This window comes from Culex quinquefasciatus, chromosome 3 (assembly GCF_015732765.1).
Source record: "Culex quinquefasciatus strain JHB chromosome 3, VPISU_Cqui_1.0_pri_paternal, whole genome shotgun sequence".
NCBI classification, from domain to species: Eukaryota; Metazoa; Arthropoda; class Insecta; order Diptera; family Culicidae; genus Culex; species Culex quinquefasciatus.
The window spans coordinates 16,893,251-16,912,050 of record NC_051863.1 but is presented as its reverse complement, the minus strand read 5'-3'; the positions used below and the strand labels follow the sequence as shown (position 1 = coordinate 16,912,050).

General features: G+C 34.9%; 1 protein-coding gene across 1 annotated transcript in view; it reads left to right on the top strand.

Annotated features, from left to right (window-relative positions):
* The first annotated feature begins 13,443 nt into the window (after positions 1 to 13,443).
* LOC6048763 (M-phase inducer phosphatase) overlaps positions 13,444 to 18,800 on the top strand; it is a 221,842-nt gene continuing 216,485 nt past the window's right edge. The window contains exon 1 of the mRNA XM_038262754.1: positions 13,444 to 14,864. The gene's annotated coding sequence lies outside the window, so the exon portion shown is untranslated. The remainder of the gene's footprint in view (positions 14,865 to 18,800) is intronic.

The window sequence follows — 18,800 nt, the reverse complement described above, 5'->3', positions numbered from 1 at the left end:
CTGAATGACTAAAGTTGATACATTATCAAAAGTTTTAAGGAAAAAAAACAATTAACGAAGTTTATAAGCTTTTTAACAAAATACATATAAACTTTAGGTAAAACTGTTAAAAAGTCAGGATTTTGCCTGATATTTGATAAAACTAGTTTTGTTTACAGAGTTATCGATTCATATTGCATTTTAAACTGAATTCGAGGCACAAATCAAAAGTTTTTACATTTTATATGATTTTTTTTCTATTGAAAATGCCTCCAATTTTGGAGATTTTATTTAATTATGCTCAAAAACACATAGTATTTATGATTTATTAACTTATTATACCTTCTCCTAGCAGAAAATTGTCCAAAGAATCCGAAAAAGTATTCCGTTTTCCGATTTGAAACCATGTTGATAATGAAAATCATGACATTTTGAGAATATTAAAATAATGCAATTCATAATCGTCTTCTTTTTTAAAATGTTATGAAAAGTTCTTCATTAGGTACACAGTTAAAAAATAATGGAAGCTGTAATTTTGGAAGGTTGAATATTACCGCTTTTATGATGTAATTTTACCTCAATTTAGACTGAAAAAGTGACACTACACCAGAAAAGTGGTAAAATTACACATTTCCAGAGGCAAAATTACCCCTTTTTCTGACATAAAAGATGTACCCCTTACCAGATGTAATATTACCATGATTTTTTTCTGTGACTTTGAACACTTCTCTACCACGGTCAGTATGATTCCATACAATTCCGTGAGTATTTAAGAGTGAGTTCACGAGCAAAGCATACCCGTCTCGCATCGACCTCACCAATCTGCCTGAAATTTTCAGGGGTTGTTTGTACATATAAAACTAGCATCTGGCCAAAATATGAGCACTCTAGGTCAACGGGAAGTTGGGCAAATCGGGACACAAAGTTTAAAGGTTTGAAAACGTCAAAAATCTGAAAAAGGTTATAACTTAGGCAAAATTCAATTAAATTTCAAAATTCAAAATGCATCTGAAAGGGCTCAAAAAATGCAACAAAATGCAGGGTAGAGCATCCCGATTGGTTGAATCTAAAGGGAGTTATTGGCATTTTAGTGAAAAAAATAGCACAATTTTCAAACTCAAATAAAAAAGTGTTCCATCCATATATCAACTCGGTTTGACCTGCAGCTTGTAGGGGACATCTGGGACTACCATCTGAGACAGAGAACGCTGTGGGTAAGGCAGAAAAAAAGGCAGTTTAACATATTAAATAGACACCATTACTTTTAGTGAAGTTTTTGGTTGTAAATTTTTGCTCGGGGGACCCCTTAGATCTTATTTTCTGGTGATAATTTTATCATATTCGTGTTCCTGAGACAATTTCACAATAGAAACATGCATAGAAATGTTTATTTTGATCCATTTTGACCCTTTAAAAAATAAAAGTTAAAAAAAATCTTCGAGCTCGTTTCCAAGGATACTAGATGACACCAGAAAAAAGCAGCTTCATAATTTTTTTCAACTTTTATTTTTTAAAGGGTTAAAATGGATCAAAATAAACATTTTTATGCATGTTTACATTGTGAAATTGTCTCAGGAACACGAATATGATAAAATTATCACCAGAAAATGGGATCTAAGAGGTCCCTTAAGCAAAAATTTACAACCAAAAACTTCACTAAAAGTAAAAGTGTCTATTTAATATGTTAAACTGCCTTACCCACAGCGTTCTCTGTCTCAGATGGTAGTCCCAGATGTCCCCTACAAGCTGCAGGTTGAATCGAGTTGATATCTGGATGGGACACTTTTTTGTTTGATTTTGAAAATTATGCTATTGTTTCACTAAAATGCCAATAACTCTCTTTAGATTTAACCAATCGGGATGTTCTACCCTGCATTTTGTTGCATTTTTTGAGCCCTTTAAGATCAATTTGAATTTTGAAATTTGATTGAATTTTGCCTAAGTTATAGCCTTTTTAAATTTTTGACGTTTTTAAACCTTTAAACTTTGTGTCCCGATTTGCCCAACTTCCCGTTGAGCTAGAGTGCTCATATTTTGGCCAGATGCTAGTTTTGTATGTACAAACAACCTCTGAAAATTTCAGGCAGATTGGTGAGGTCCAAACGGCGTCCCATACAAAGGGGTATGCCCTGTTCGTGTACTCGCTCTTAATTTGTACTCTTCATTTTGCGAAAAAAAACAAGCCTATCAAAGTATCCCCAGCAATCAAAGTATCCCCGTTTTACGGTACCATGAAATTTGAAAATAGTTTTTGATGTTTTAACTCCCAAGCTCGAGAAAAAGGGGGAATTAAGGTGGTAATTACACTTAAAACATGTAACCTAAAATCTAAACCTAAATGGAATTTGTTTTCCGATCCGAACTCATTTTCATTGAAAAAACGAATTTAAATAATCATATTTATCAATGTTTTCAGAATTATAGCTAACTAACTCTTGGAACTTTTCAAAATTGGTTGAAAACTGCTTCTTGATGTACATTGAATGCTTTTCTACCAAGCTAAGTATGATTCCATCCCATTTTGTTTGTATACAAGTCGTAATTTTTGAATCGATCAGAAAATTTCTTCCCAAGGTTTTTGTGATACCAACTGGGTAATTTTCTGGTTTATATAAACTTCTATTGAATGCCCCTACAAAGTTCTAATCGATAATCTAGATTTTCCCGAAAAACACAATTACACTCAACTCTCGTTGGTTGGTCACTTTTTCGTTTGACACCTTTTTAGTTTGTCAAAGTCAAACTAAAAAGTGACGAACTGTCACTTTTTACACGGCGCTCACGCACACTATCAAAACAAACCTTTGGTGGTGTGTGTGAACTCCGTGTAAAAGGGCTGTCAAACTAAAAAGTGACCCCGTTCGTTTGACAACAGTTGTTGTCGAACCATTGGAGTTTGAATGTTTACGAATAATTTCGTTATTGTTAAATTTGCTAAACTTTTTTGAACTGTGTTGATTTTGGAAAAAATATCATAATTATGTTTTTCACGTTTTTTTGTAGATTTTTATAGTTATTTGGAAACCACCAAACATTTTCAATCTTCTTTTTAAACCAAGTTAATCTTTCATTTTCAACTCCAACTCATTTGTCTTGTACAACCATATCGCAGGGTCCTAATCGCAGGAATATTATTCTTTATTTCGCATGAGAAATAGAAGAAGAAGTGACACGACAAATTGGCATCAATTACGATGATCACCACCCACACCATTCAACGTACGTACCAACCTACTAAAAGTATATTCATTCACACCTCTCGTAGAGGTAATAATCTTTCTAAATTACATTTCCCAACTCACAGACTGATGGTACAGTAGAATCTCGCTAGTTTGACAGTTTTTAATGTCAAGCAATAAACAATTCCAATCTTAATCGAAATAATACAGTGCAAGTTCCTGAAAAAAGAATATTTTCGACTAATCTGTCAAAAAATCAGTATTTCACAGTGCAGGACTCCTATCGCCCCGTTCGGATCTTGCGATCTCTCTCCTCGGCGGTTTGTATGATCGTACAGGAACATACGCGCGTCTACTCACAAAATTCCTCACCTAGACCAAGCCAATCGGCGAGGATCGCCAAAGAGATTCCGCGCGCGAGATAAATTTATTACGGTGTCGCTTTTTTTTTCTCTCCGTGTGCCGCAAAAGAAGAAACAAAAAATCTTAAGGTGAAGATGAGCACGGTGACTTCTTCTTCTGCTTCTTTTTTTTCAAATGGGGGGGTGCCTTAAAAATTAATGTATATTTTATTCAGCGTAAATTCGTGTCGCCCAGCGGTTAAGGTAGCACTTTTCATGGAAGGCACGACAAATTGCCACCTGATTTCAGAAACCTTAATAATGGGGAGGAAGAAACGATGTGAAAGAAGAAGTTTGACAGCTTCTCCGCTAGAGATGGTATAGGATTAGGATGGGATCGGAGAATGCAATGGGGAAGTTGTTAAACGGTTTATGAGACGATAATTTACACGTTATTTGTCAGGTGTCACCCATCTATCTTGTTTGGGCTTGCATTCGGGATCTCCGGTTGCTATGATTGCAGTTTTAGCTAAGATTGTGAGGTGAATGGTCGTTAGAGGGCTTTTTGTAATAAAAACACCGATAATTATTTTATTTTCTTCGGTGCTGCGGGCCGAATGGAATGTGTTCGGTTGAGATTGTAAGCAGCTTTTCAGTTATGAATGTGGTTTTATTACCATTACTTAGTTTAATGCAACTTGAAGTTGAAACCATTACAAAAACTCTATCAGTTTCCAACCAAAACAAATGTTACAGAAAAGAAATAAACTATCAAAACCAAATTGGCACGTTTCAAGAAACAGCTTCCTTATTAATTTAAAATATTCTGAAGTTTTCTGTTAATCCTCTGATATTACTTTATTTTACTTGATTATTTATACCCGTGTTTACCAAGCTTTTTACTAAAAACGCAGCAATTTGTCTGCCTGTCTTCGATCATTGAACAAAGCAACCACTGTATGTCAGACTGACAGATCATGGCAAAATTGAACTGGCGTAAAGTTCGGAGTACGACGGCTTTACCGTAATCTCTACATATTTTCTGTTTGTTTCAAGAACAAATCTAATTTTAAACGTCAGTTATTTCCCTTTTTTTATCTCAACGTCATTATCAAAAAACGAAGCTCTCAACCGTCAGCCAGCAGCCATCCGCAAAAGGGCCTCCCATCCATCAGGCAAATCACAGCAGGCGGCCGTCCATCGACCGATCCAACTGAGACAGCAATAAGGCACGAGCCGCGCGTAGTCATGTCGCATCGCCGTAGTAGCCTGCTCCGATGACGACTTCGACGTGGGATGAATAATTCACCAACGAGGCACGAGACAAGACGACGACGGCGACGTCTACTGCGATGGATCTTCATCGCGGGTCGTTTGATGGTCAGACGCCGCGCCAGCAGCCCAGGTCCCCATCATTAGGGGGGTTATTAAGGCGTGCTTTAGATAGTTAATCAATCGCTTAATCGTCATATTTATTGCTTAGGAAGGACTGTAATAAGGAAGGTTTGACTTACAGATGTGAGAAAAATGCAAAATCTCTGACAGACTCCAGTTCCTTTCGAACAACTCCCCAAAGCTGCATCGAGACAGTGTTGAGTTGAAGGGTTACACCAGGTCCGGAGGAAGTTTACTACTTCTGGAGAAAGATAGACGAAGAGATGCGACCCGAAGTCGGTTTTCCCGCAGACACACAGGACAGACGACAAAAAAAAGACAAGCTTCAACGGTCAACATAATGCGCGTACGAGAAATTTTAATTGAAATTCTTCGGCCGTTCCGTAGATCGTGCGTCATGACAAACGAAACGAAACGATCTGCCGAAATTAATTGTCGGTAATTTAGTGCGTTAATGAGGCTGCGTGTGTCAGGTTTCTTGTAATTGTTTTGTTTGATTTGCTTTCTCATTTTCGGAAGAGCGATGGCGACACATGTGAGTTAAGGTGGGTACTGATTATAATGTTTAAAATTTTCAAAATATTTTTTTTAAAGATTGGTAAGTTTTCCCTTACAGACTAACGCATTTCATTTTTAAATCATGAATTCAATAAACTGAAGGTAAAATTTTTTAGAGAAAATGTTTTTTTCCATGTCATGTTTTATTTGTGTGAAGGAGGTATTACACTATGACAAATAAACAAACTTGCACTTTTGACAGTTGGCCTCCTTTATTTGTTTGCAGATACTTTAGATTTGACACATTTAGTTGTCGTAGTTTAATACCTCTTTGAGTGCTTTTTAGGTTGCAGTTGATTGAAATGAATTCACCAAATGTTCCCGAAATTAATACATTCAATAGTCTTTTTTCTCTGCCAAAGACCAAAAACGGCCAACTTTGCTGCGTGTTAAGGTCAAACACAGTCTAACCACTGAACTGGCCGTATCTCGATTATCTTATCTTGACCCCTAACCTGGACACAATGTACTAGAGACACCAACCCGCTGAAACTGGTCTTCACCACTTCCAGTGCTCATAAACATAGAGCAAAAAAAACGGCGCAACATTTTCACCTAACAACCATAACCCACTCGGCCCGAGCAGCGTACTACACGCACTTAAGGTGCAGCACCCCCTGATCTGAAGCTCTGAACTTCTCCATCTATCAACGCGCAGAGGAAAATGAAACTCTCTCCACTCGGGCCACTGGCTGGCCGTTATCGCCGAGGGTCTCTCCGGTGGACTAAACCGGGGCCATCACCTCCATTAGGAGCGGAGTTGCCGCTGGAAAAGCGCTCGACGACAGCGGCTGTGGAAGCAGTCACTGGGGATCGCTGCTGGTTGGTGCGAAATTGATTTCCAGGTTGGCATAGACAAGTGGAGATAATAGTACCTTAAACGGGGGTTTCTGAGTAGGTTCAAACTGATTTTAGAGCATTTAAAGGTCTGGAAATAAGAAAAAAGCTACTTTTTGCGAAATGGTGGAAAATAAATTCTCTTTTTTAAATTTGAGATGAGATCAAAGTGCACCATTTTCGAAGTAAATCCAACTTAAATTAGATTTTTGCGAAAATTAAGCAATTTACATATGCGTTTTGCCTTCCTCACCTTACTGAGGAAAGGCTATAAAATCACTCGAAAAATGAACTTCTTAATTCGACCTCGTAGACCCACCTTCACGTATACATATCGACTCAGAATCATGTTCTGAGCAAATGTCTGTGTGGATGTGTGTAGGTGGGTGGACAAAAAAATTGTCACTCGATTATCTCCGGACTGGATGAACGGATTTTGACCGTATTAGTCTCATTTGATCCGTCTTGGGGTCCCATAGGTCTCTATTTAAAATCGGCAAGTTTAGTTAAGTACTTCAAAAGTTATGCTAAAAAACGATTTTGACGTATGTCCGGAAGATTGCAAAAAGGGTGGTTTTTGCAAGAAACCCTATCATGTTATACATTTTCAGAAAGGTATTGAAAAGACCTTTCAAATGTGCCTAAAACATCAAGGATCTGACAACCCTATAAAAAGTTATTAGCACTTAAGTGTTATTTATACACTTTTTGGAGGCCGGATCTCAGATATTTCAGTAAAAATGATGTCCGGGTCCATCATGCGACCCATCGTTAGTTAGATAATTAAAAGACCTTTCAAACGAGCCTATTATTGGCACTTAAGTGTTATTTATATACCTTCTGGAGGCCGGATCTGAGATATTGTGATAAAAATATTGTCTGAATCTTCCATGTGAACTTTCGTTGGATAGGTTTTTTTTATCAGACCTTGCCGATGAGCCAGAAAAATTGAAGGTCTGCGAACCCTACCAAAAGAAATCAGTAATAAAATTGATTTGTTAAACATGTTAAGGGAATGTTGCTATTTTTACTGAATGTATTGACTTTATGAATGTGAGGAAGGCACCAACCACCTAAAGGTGGATTAAGTATCGTTTTTTTTTTAAGTTTCGTCATTTGAACATTAGAAAACAAGACACTCTTCCAACATTTTTTTTTAAATGAAAAATTGAAATAGCCACGAAATCAACATTTCTATGAAAAAAGTGTTTTAAAATCATGACGCACTTGATTTTCAATCGCATGTTTAAAAGTAGTTTTGAAGGAAAAAAATTTCTTTAGCGGTACATTGAAAATTTACAAAAATTCCAAGTATTTTTCAACTGGTTAAATCATGTCAAAAAATGTTAGCAACACAGAAAAAAGGCATTGAAGGAGGCCCCATAAACCTAAATGTTTTGCAGCGGCCTAAAGTGCAACAATAATAATAAATCGTTGCAAATGAACATTTTCAACAATTATTTCTCCAATTTCTAAATCTTAAATTTTTCAACAAAACTTAAAGTTTCACAAAAACTCAACCTTATTTTTTTTAAATTATAAAATTACTTTACAGATGGGTCAAAGGGCCATTTTACATGATCTTTTAAAATGGGCCCGCGGACCACAAAAAATCACCTTGCCTTACCCATACCTTACCCAGGACTAGAAAATTGGTGTTGAGTATGTTGGCGATATATCGTCGTTTTGTTAGAAAATTATTTTTAAAAATTTTAAATCATAAATGGGTAATTCTCTACCAACTCACACGAAATCGGGAAAAGTTGCCCCGACCACTCTATCTCGTGACGGAGGGGCGGTACGACCCCTTCCATTTTTGAACATGTGAAAAAGAGGTGTTTTTCAATAATTTGCAGCCTGAAACGGTGATGAGATAGAAATCTGGTGTCAAAGGGGCTTTTATGTAAAATTAGACGCCCGACTGAATGGCGTACTCAGAATTCCGAAAAAAAAACGTATTTTACATCGAAAAAAACACTAAACAAAATTCAAAAATTCTCCCATTTTCCGTTACTCGACTGTAAAAAATTTTGGAATATGTTATTTTATGGGAAATTTTATGTACTTTTCGAATCTACATTGACCCAGAAGGGTCATTTTTTCATTTAGGAAAAAAAAAATTCATTTTACAATTTCGTGTTTTTTCTAACTTTGCAGGGTTATTTTTTAGAGTGTAACAATGTTCTGCAAAGTTGTAGAGCAGACAATTACAAAAATTTTAATTTATAGACATAAGGGGTTTGCTTATAAACATCACGAGTTATCGCGATTTTAAGAAAAAAAGTTTTGAAAAAGTTACTTTTTCCGTTTCTCTTTGTTTCGTCGTCCGTGTCTGTCGCGGGTGACCATGAACGGCCATGATCAACGACGACCAACATTTTTAAAACTTTTTTTTCGTAAAATCGCAATAACTCGAGATGTTAATAGGAAAACCCTTTATGTCTGTATATTAAAATTTTTGTTATTTGTCTGCTCTATAACTTTGTAGAACATTCCCAAGTAACATTGTTTTCCAGGAGTTCTACAAGAGCTCTTCAAGATAGCTACAGCATAGCAGTTTGGACCGCGGTAGGATAAAATTCTCTTCAAAACTTCTTCAGGAGTTTTTAAGAGTATTTAAAGAGAGTTTTATCCTACCGCGGTCCAAACTGCTATGCTGTAGCTATCTTGAAGAGCTCTTGTAGAACTCCTGGAAAAAATGTTACTTGGGATTGTTACACTCTAAAAAAAACCCTGCAACACGAAATTTTAAAATGAAAAATTTTGTTCTAAATGTAAAAAAGACCCTTCTGGGTCAATGTAGATTCGAAAAGTACAATAAATTTCCCATAAAATGACATGTTCCAAAAAAATTTACAGTCGAGTAACGGAAAATAGGAGAATTTTTAAAACTTTTTTAGTGTTTTTTCGATGAAAAATAAGTTTTTTTTTCGGAATTCTGAGTACGCCATCAAATCGGGCGTCTAATTTTACATAAAAGTACATAAAAGTATCTCATCACCGTTTCAGGCTAAAAAAATAGTAGAAAAACACCTCTTTTTTCGCATGTTCAAAAATGGAAGGGGTCGTACCGCCCCTCCGTCACGAGATATCAAAAAACGGACCAAAAGGATCAGGGACAAAAGTTACCTCTTAGGACAAAGTTTCACGCAAATCGAAGAGGGGTCGGGGCAACTGCTGTGTGAGTTGGCGGAGAATTACACATAGGGTAGAGTAGTCATCAATGAGACACGGGGAACAATGAAATGGCTCTCACAAGTCGTAGTTTCAATCAATCAGGCTCATATTTGGGGGAAAGGTGTGTCTACTAGATACACATCTGCCATAAAAGTGGCTTTGGTTATGGACGCTCCCTTGAAAAGTTATTCATAAATATTTGATTCTGGGGTGTAAAAGTAAATTATGGACAAAAAATACTTTTTCGCTCGTAGGCTGCCATTTACACCAAAACTAATATTTCTTCAAATTTCTTTCGACGTTTCATAAGGATTGAGTTGGGCTACAACGTCCTTTCATTAGGTTTTGCCAAAATTTAGAAGATACCCAGAATTCAGGGCTGTCTCATTGTTCCCCACTCATTTCAGCCCATGGGTAACAATGAGACACTTCGATTTTTCTTCATTAAACTTTTCAAAATCCATGTGAATCTTTCAAAACATGAATTGAAAGTGATTTTTGGCATATTTATAGAATTTTAACCTCATTTAACCAAAAATACAAAGTTATTTGGTATAAATATATGGATTTTACAAAATTCAAATACTTTTTAGTATAACTTTTGTTAATTAAACTTTCATGTTGGCAAAATTGCTCTAATATGTTTAAGGCAAGTCACCTGCTATGGAACAATACAAAAACATGATGTTTTACTAAAAAAGTATTGATTTTCATGAAGTGTCTCATTGTTCCCCAGCTGTCTCATTGTTCCTGCCTAGTGCGTCTACAATGAGACAGTTGAATAACTCTGGCTGTAGATGTCGGATCGATCTCATATTTTGGTCAATGTTAGAACACACTAAAAGAAAGAAAATGCAATAAAAGCTCATTAAAACATGCTGATGAAAAAATTAGAAAAATCGTTGAAAGTTGGAAACCAAAAGTGTCTCATTGATGACTACCCTACCCTACATGTTTAATTTAACAAAAAAATCATTTCAGATACAATTTGGTAAAATTAAAATGTGTGAATATTAAACATCATGATTCGAAATCCGGATACTTAGAAGCTTATCCTTTTTGTAATAGCTGGCAAAAATTCATGTAGAAATATCATCAGGATGTAGTACAAAAAGTCAATTTTAAGAGAATGCATGCAAAATATGTCTTTTCTAACAATTTTTCACCATAATTTCAAATTTTAAATGATTTGTTGTGCTTCGAATCCCGGACTCTGATTAAAGCTGATTCGAAATTCGGACAATCGGGTTTGCTTATGAATCGAACATATTTGGAATGAAATGGCATTCTTTAGGTCTCAAATAAGCTGGTAACAACAAAACAATCGATATTTTGTATAAAAATTTGCCAGAATTTGAGGAAATCAGAAACATAAATTCCTGCTTTGCCTATCCGGTGCTTCGAACGCCTATGAAATATTTCAGCAAAATGTTTCGCAGTTTTGGTAAACTCATGTTTTTATTTAATTTAATTATTTAAGCATTGGCTTCAAAGTCCAAACATATTTGAAATGAAAGTCAAAACACAGTTTTGACATTAATTATGAGAATTTATATCCAAATAATTGATAAAACAAGATGAGGTGTTCGGGTTTCGAAGCGTCCGGGAGTTCGAATCATGACGTTATGTCCTTCCAATTTTAATTCAGGTCTTTTTTGCTTATTTTTAAATATATTAAAACATTCATTAGGTCAATCGTTATAACTTATTTAGTCAAATTGGAACAATTAAAAAAAATTTGAGAAATCACGGATAGATAGATTTAAGAATATTTTGTAAATTTGACTTAAAATGTGGCTTTGAGTATATTGGCGATTTTGCAATTATCTGATTTAAAAAATAAAAAATATCAAAATATCGTCGTTTTGTTAGGGAATTATAAGAAAAAATAAAATTAAGCTTTACTTTTAAAAAGATCCACAAACAGATAATTTCTCTGATTACATACACAGCTTAGAACAAACTTTAAGATATGTTAATCATTGATATTGGATGAATAAAAAATCACAAAGGTTTCATTTTTTTACATTGAAAATCAAACCAATAGTTTCTGAGATATCGGCAGTTGAAAATTACAGGCCTATTAGGTGACACTCAGAAAAAAAATCATTTTCATCGAAAATCGAGTCTGGACTGTATCTCAAAAGCTTATTGCCCGACTTCCAAAGTTTCACATAGAAAATTATAGGAATATTTGTCAGATTTTCAAAACAATATTTTTCTCAGTGTGTTTTCCTTTTAAGAAATATTTTTTAAGTGCAATAAAAAAACGAAAATGGTAAACCTAAAACTACCTGTTATTTGAAAACCATTACCATGATTTTTTTTATGTTTTTTGTTCAGGATTTCGATATTCTAAAAAAACAAGATTTTTTGAAAAAATATCTCCAAAAAAAGGTTTTGCACCAAAATATGTATCTTTTATTCTCCTTACATTCAAAAATTCGAACATTATGGAATACGTATTTTGGGAATTTAATTTAAAAAAATAAAGTAAAATTAAATATCCGATTTTTTGTGTACTAATTCTTTTCCAAAACTCCTTCATTAACATACTCATACATACTGATCAGCCCTCAAAATTGTATGGAGACTTGTATGAAAAACTAATGATGCAAAATCACTTCTTTAGACATAGGGAATGCATGAACAAAGTTTCATCCAAATGAAATAAAAAATTAAAATTGTGAAATAATAAGCGAAATTGTAGAGAACCACTTGTTTACAAAATTCGTAAATTTCCTTTTTTTGCACGCGACGCGTCGAGAAACCTGGTTCTTTTTTTTTCAAATTATCTTATTCGCATTCACATTTGGATCTTTTGTGCTCAATATTACAAGGAATTAGTTATAACATATTTTCAGATTGGTCGTGAGACCTTCAAATTAGCAAATAAAATTTGCATAGTATTATCGGACCACAAAATAATATTTAAAAGCCTTTTTAAATGTGCCGCTCTAAAGTTAATTTAGACGTTCTAGAGATATAATTCTTTGGAAAAATTGGTTTTTGCGAAAATCGACGAAAATTTACATTTTTTGGACCACCCTATTCCGGAGCAGGATACATTTTTTTTCTTAAAACCCCATTTAATAGCCTTTTTTGAAATGTGCCGCTCCAAAATTAATTTAGACGTTCGAGGGATATAATACAAAAATCATTTTTGGACCACGCTATTTCTGATAGGAGCACCTTTATCGCAAAAAAAAATCGTGTCTGACTATTTTGGCCAAGGAAATCCCATGCCAAATTTAAGCAAAATCGGCGCTTTTCTGTCCATTCTGTTTCACGTGAATGATAAATTGAAAATTCACTCGAAAAAGTTATTTTTGTGCTAATTGGCCATGTATTTGAGTGAATCTTTCGTCCACGATTTTAAAGATATGAGTGAAAATAAGAAATAAATTCTTTAAATAGATTCGGTCCCAATTTTCTTAAAAAACGTTTTTCACCTATAACTTGTTTTGTAAACTTTTGGTGGAAATTTGCTTGCTCATTTCCGACTGAGCAATTTATCATTCGATTCCAGTTTAAAATGCATTTTTTTTCAACGTATGGAGCGAAATCAGCATTTTTAAATAATTTGCTTGCTGATTTATAATTCCGGACTAAACACAACATTTCGAGACCAATAAAATGAAAATTGTGAAACATTTCATGCCACACACACCACGCACTTAGGTTCGTCCCTTCAACCCCATTGAAATCTTTCCTCAAACCACCCATCAAACTCTCTCTCTCTCTCCCTCTCGCACTCTCACCAACATTCGCTCCCCCCAAACCACTCATAACGGCCCGTTAAGTTCCGCGCTCGCTCACTCGGCACTCAGAGCGCGCGAGTGCCCACCCAGCGCCTACTCTGCTCACCCGCATCGAAGTCGTTCGTTCGTTCGCTCTCAGGGGTCCAACGAACGTCCTCGTCGTCGGGGCTCGAACCCCTCCGAACAGTGTCTCACTCGGTCAGTCGGTCTAGAGGTTCGACACCAGAATAACGCTTTTTTTCTCGCCGTGCCGCGTGCGACTCGCGATCATCATTCCGGCGGGGTGGTGGAACATTCCGCCGCATTCCTGGTCCCAGCCAAACCAACCCGGTCACCGAACCTCTTCCGGATTAGGACGTTCTTTTTTGATTTGTGTGTGAAATTTGAACGAGGGGACCTCCATCGCGGTGAACTATTGTTTGTTTTTCGGTGAAATTTGTCAAATTTGCCGCCGGCTTTTCCGCAGTGGCGTTTTTGGAGGAATCTGACGGAGGACTTCAACGCGGGAATAGGCAGTGAACCCGACCCAGTGTGAAAAGAATATCGAAGAAGAGTTTGACATAAAAAGTTTGTGTTCATAAATCAATTAAGGTTTAAAAGTAATTTTTTTGTGAAGTTCCCAACCAGAGCAGAACTGGCCGTTGGTGAAACAGTTGCGCCCCGTTTTTTGTCAGCGCTCCTCCTAACATTACTCAACTTTTTTGCACCGGGGTTTTCCAGCGATTGGCGATCGCTATCACAGTGATACTGTTCAGCAACTACAGAAGAAGAAGAAGCAAAAAAAAAGGATCAACGAAGCAAAACAGTTTGGTGGAAAGCGGCTGAAGAAGGGCCGAAGAAGGCAGCGAAAAAAAATCCGTGTGTAGATCATTAATTAATTTTACTCTGTCGAGTGGAAAATTATATGTAAATTTCTTGCACGAGGGGTGCATCAACGAGAGAAAAAAAAGTACCCTCAGCGCAAAAAAAAGATGAGTTTTGCACCCCCGGGAGAGAGAAAAAAATGTAATAGAGAGCACTGAGCGGTGAAAAGTTTGATCAACCGAAGATAAGAGTGTGGCGCGAGTGGAGCGCTCCTCGGCAAACGTCAAAAAATGGGAACAACGCTGTGACTTCTGCATACGGGAAGACAAAATTGGTAAACAAAAAAAAATTTAAGCAAGTGAAAACGCGCTCGCGCGCCAAACAAGTGAGACAAAATTCGAGTGCGATTACAATCAAGAAGTGAAACGACCGGGAAGAAAACAAAACAACAACTAGAAGCAGATTACGCGGGAGAGAAATGTAAACAACGAATAAAAAAGATCATTTAGTGGAGTGAGAAAGTTGAGGCGAGTTAAGGCGCTTAGAAAAAGGAGTAACAACGGTCGAAAAAGAGAAGTTTACAGTTAACTACAAGCGCGCTCAAACACATACAAATAAAAACAACCAGATTGATGAATAGTGTAAGATGAAAAATTTAAGGTTAAAAAGTGGCATTTGACAAGTGTGGCGACGAGTGAATGTCAATATCGAAGCAGGCGCTCCGCAGACAAACAAATGGATTAGCGCTGGGATTAACTTTTTGACATTTCGTCGGTCCCGTTTGAATTTCTGTCGCAGCCTCCTTCGATTTTTATTGTTGCTGTCAAATTCTGGTAAGTTTGATTGAAAATGTCCTCAAATCGAATATTGAGATGCAAATAGGTCGAAAATAGGTCCAAACACGCATTCAGATGCAAATTTTGGTCCGGGGGTTGAGCCGCTGTCATCGGATCAAGTTGCGGTAGCTTGACCATTGATAGGCCCCTCGGGCGAGGTTAGAGTGTATTAGGTTGGGGTAATTTATCATTCCTTCTTGTTTTTTTGAGAGACGCGAGGTTTCTATTTCATATCGCTGATGAAGGAGGCGTTCGGTGCGGTGAATGCAAGCAATGAGGTCATCGTTTTTTTCGTTTTTGTGAATCGGTGGCTAACCGACTGGAATTTCGATTGGTCGTTCGAAGGTGGAGTCTTGATGTTATGCCCGGTGAGCTCGTTTTGAGTACGGTGCGGATTTTGCTGAATAGTTCCAATTGAGAGGGTGATACAAATCTTGGAAAATGTAAAAATGGTCGTGACGGTTTGAACAATGTCAAAACGCTAAGCACAGACCATAGGGTACGCCACTAACATTTGAGTAGAAGTGAATGTGAAATTAATATTTATAAACCTATTTTTTTTTTTGGAAAAATGTGAATTTGCTTTAGTAACATGAATGATTTTTTAAATCGTAAAATAAACCAAAATACACTCACCTCGACCGTCAATCCCAGTTGAAGTGTGAATAGTTGCTTTTTTTATTATCTAAGACATAAAAACACCAAAAGTAAACAACAGGATTTTTGAACAAGATTTAAGACATTCAAAAAATATAATCAGCCAAGCCAATACACTGAAAATAAAAAAATGCAAACTGAAAAAAAAAAACAGATATAAATTTTGTTTCGAAAATTTATTTTGATTTTAAAGCGAAGGCCGTTGCAAATTTTATTTTTCAGGGCTAAAACTATGTATATTCATGTGCAAATTGTGAAATTTTACGGACCATCCATAAACAACGTGGACACTTTTTTGTAAATCTGTAACCCCCCCCCCCTCCGTGGACAATTGTCAATACAAAAAAAAACTTTTTTGTATGGATCGCGGACAATCGCCATACCCCCACACACACTTAAGTGTCCACGTGGTTTATGGATGGTCCCAAAAGTGTTTCTTTTCGCATAAACTTATTTATGAAAAGAATATTTCTTTGACAACATGGGGCTAATATGTTGCAACTCTAGAATTGTTTTTGTATAACTTATATTTTATCATTTTCAAAAAAAAAAAATTTCGATTTTCATTCATCTTCTCATTTATATATAAAATTTTTTTTTGCTGATTTCAAATTGTTTTTTTTCGTTTTTTTTCGAAAAAGACATACAAATTTATAAATAAATATGTTCATAAATTCATCGATATTATGCAAATATTTGACATTACTTTTTATTAAGCATTTTTTGATATTTTTCCCAAATTTTAAATTTTTTGAATGAAATTTAAGAAATTGAAGAAAATAAACTTTGAAATATAAAAGCAAAGGCGAAACGGCCTACTTTTCCCTACCAATATATAAATTCTGAGCAAAAAAAGCCAACTTCACTCGAGGTTGTTCAAAAATTATAATGATACAAATCATTTCAGTAAATACAGACTACTGTTTTGGAAAACTGTACAACAAGGTTTGCTCACTTGGCTGCCAAAATCTCGCATTATTCCATTTTTTTTGTTGAGGTTAAAAATCTTAATAACAAGCCTCATAATAAATTTTCAACGCAAAAATTATTACATGATGTATTATTTTTGGTAAAGTTTTTATTTCGGTCAAATCAAAATATTTAAAAGTGTTATTTGAAAATAAAATTAAATATTTTGTAGCTATTTGAAGATTATAGATTATTGATTTCAAAAGAGGTAAAAATTATCTTACTTTATACAAAATGATTAAATCACAGTCCAACTTCAATTTTCGCAACTCGCACTGTAATTTGTGTGTGAAATAGAAAAAAAAAACAAATAAACATCACAAACGTCAGCAAAATTGGTCATTGTTAGGGCTAGTGAATTTTCAGGACAGAAGAATCGTAATTTCGAGGCAATTTCACGGAAACTTAGCCTGACACAAAGTTTTTAACTAACAAGCTATCGTTTCCAATATATTACAAATTTCAAATAATGATGAAATTTTCTGAGTAAAAATTTCAGTTACCAGTTCGGCACACTTTATTGACATTTTAAGATTTGAAAAGAGATTTTCTGGTCAGATTCCATATTCAACATTTAAATCTGATTTTAAATAAACCTATTAAAAGTTAAATTTCAACCTTTATGTAACAAGTGCGTGTATGACAAAGGATTATTTTCAAAAAGCACAAAAAGTGCCCAAACATATTTCTCAATCCAAATTTGTCATGAACGCAGGAAGAACGTTTGTCTTCGGCCCAAATTAAAACGTTTAGTCTTGTAGTTTAGTAGTGTATTTAGCTGTGTTTACTATTAAAAGGCAAATATAGCTGAAATTTGGAGTGAAGACAGTTTTTTTTTCCATGAATTGGCAAAAAGGATATGTTTGACAAAAATCTTAAGTAAAAAAACAATGATACTCGCACAAAACTAGCCATATTTAGAACTTTAAATTTTAAAATCAAAAATGGCTTAAAACATGGACCTGATGAAATTTTAATTAAATTCAGTACAGGTAAACAAATTGCTCTTTTTTTTAATTATGGGGTTACATACATGTGGAAAAACATAAAATTTAATATTACATAAAATTTATTAAAACAACTTGAAAGATGATTTTCAATCACTTCTGAAGCTTTCATGAAGATATTTTATGATTAAAGTAAGTTACCGACGATTTAAGCTGAAAGCGAACTGTCAAACTTTGCGAGCGTTTTTCGCTGAACACTGATTTGATTTACGGGTGCCAGGATATCTCGAGATGGGATAGGCTGAAATTTGGGGTGAAGACTCGCAAGACAAATCCCGTGTGCATGGCGAAGCTTCATATAACTAACTTCATATAGCTGTATCTGGGCAATGACACTAGCAAATGTCTTCAAACTTATTTAGTTAATAGTTGAAAATGTATATTGTTATGTTCTGAAAACAGATTTTTAAAAACCAACCTTCGACATTATTGCCAATTTACATGTATGTAACCACTTAAATTTGTAATTTTGAAAACGAAGATTAAAAACGGTAATTTTTCAAACCAAATTCCAAATCTGCACCGACGAATAATCTATTTAAGTTAACATCATTTCCTTTTATGAATATTTTTAGTTTCGAGTTTATTTATACTTTTTCATACAAATTCAGAAATGTATTGTTACCCTGCATGGATTAGGCTCTATTTTGAGCAATTTTCCTATTCCTGCCGGTTCATTTTGAGATATGATTTTTCTTGCAAAACGGAATGTCCAAATTTTCCTGGACTCCTTCCTCACCTGTTTTTTCACTTAGTTATCATCTCCAATTCTATATTTCATTACAAGCCATCATTATATTCACAAAAAGTTTGTTTAGTGCTCGTTAGAAGCAAGATTTTGAATGAATATAAAATAATTAAATGAAATCATTAAAAATGAAATCAAATTATCACAATTCTAGAATTTTACTTGAAAATAAAAATGGAACTGAAAAATTACTGAGTGTAAATTTCACGAATAGTTATTATAATGTTTTATTAAGGAAATATGATTTTTTATAAAAATCAAGTGATATCCTAACTAATCTCAAACTAGCAACAAAAAAAATCGGTTTTATCAGCTTAATTCAAGCTAAATCCGAGCAGAAACGTGATATTCGTACAAAAAATTATGTTATTATCATTTAATTATTGTAAAAAAAAAAAAACATTTATTCATACGGTTTTATGATTTTCATATCTGAATGAATCCCATATATTCAAAAACTTGATTAAAATAATTTAAAAAAATGTTTAGCGATTTTCAACCTTCTCCAAAGTTGTTTCTAGTCTTATTTTGCACATTTTGATGAGTAAATGA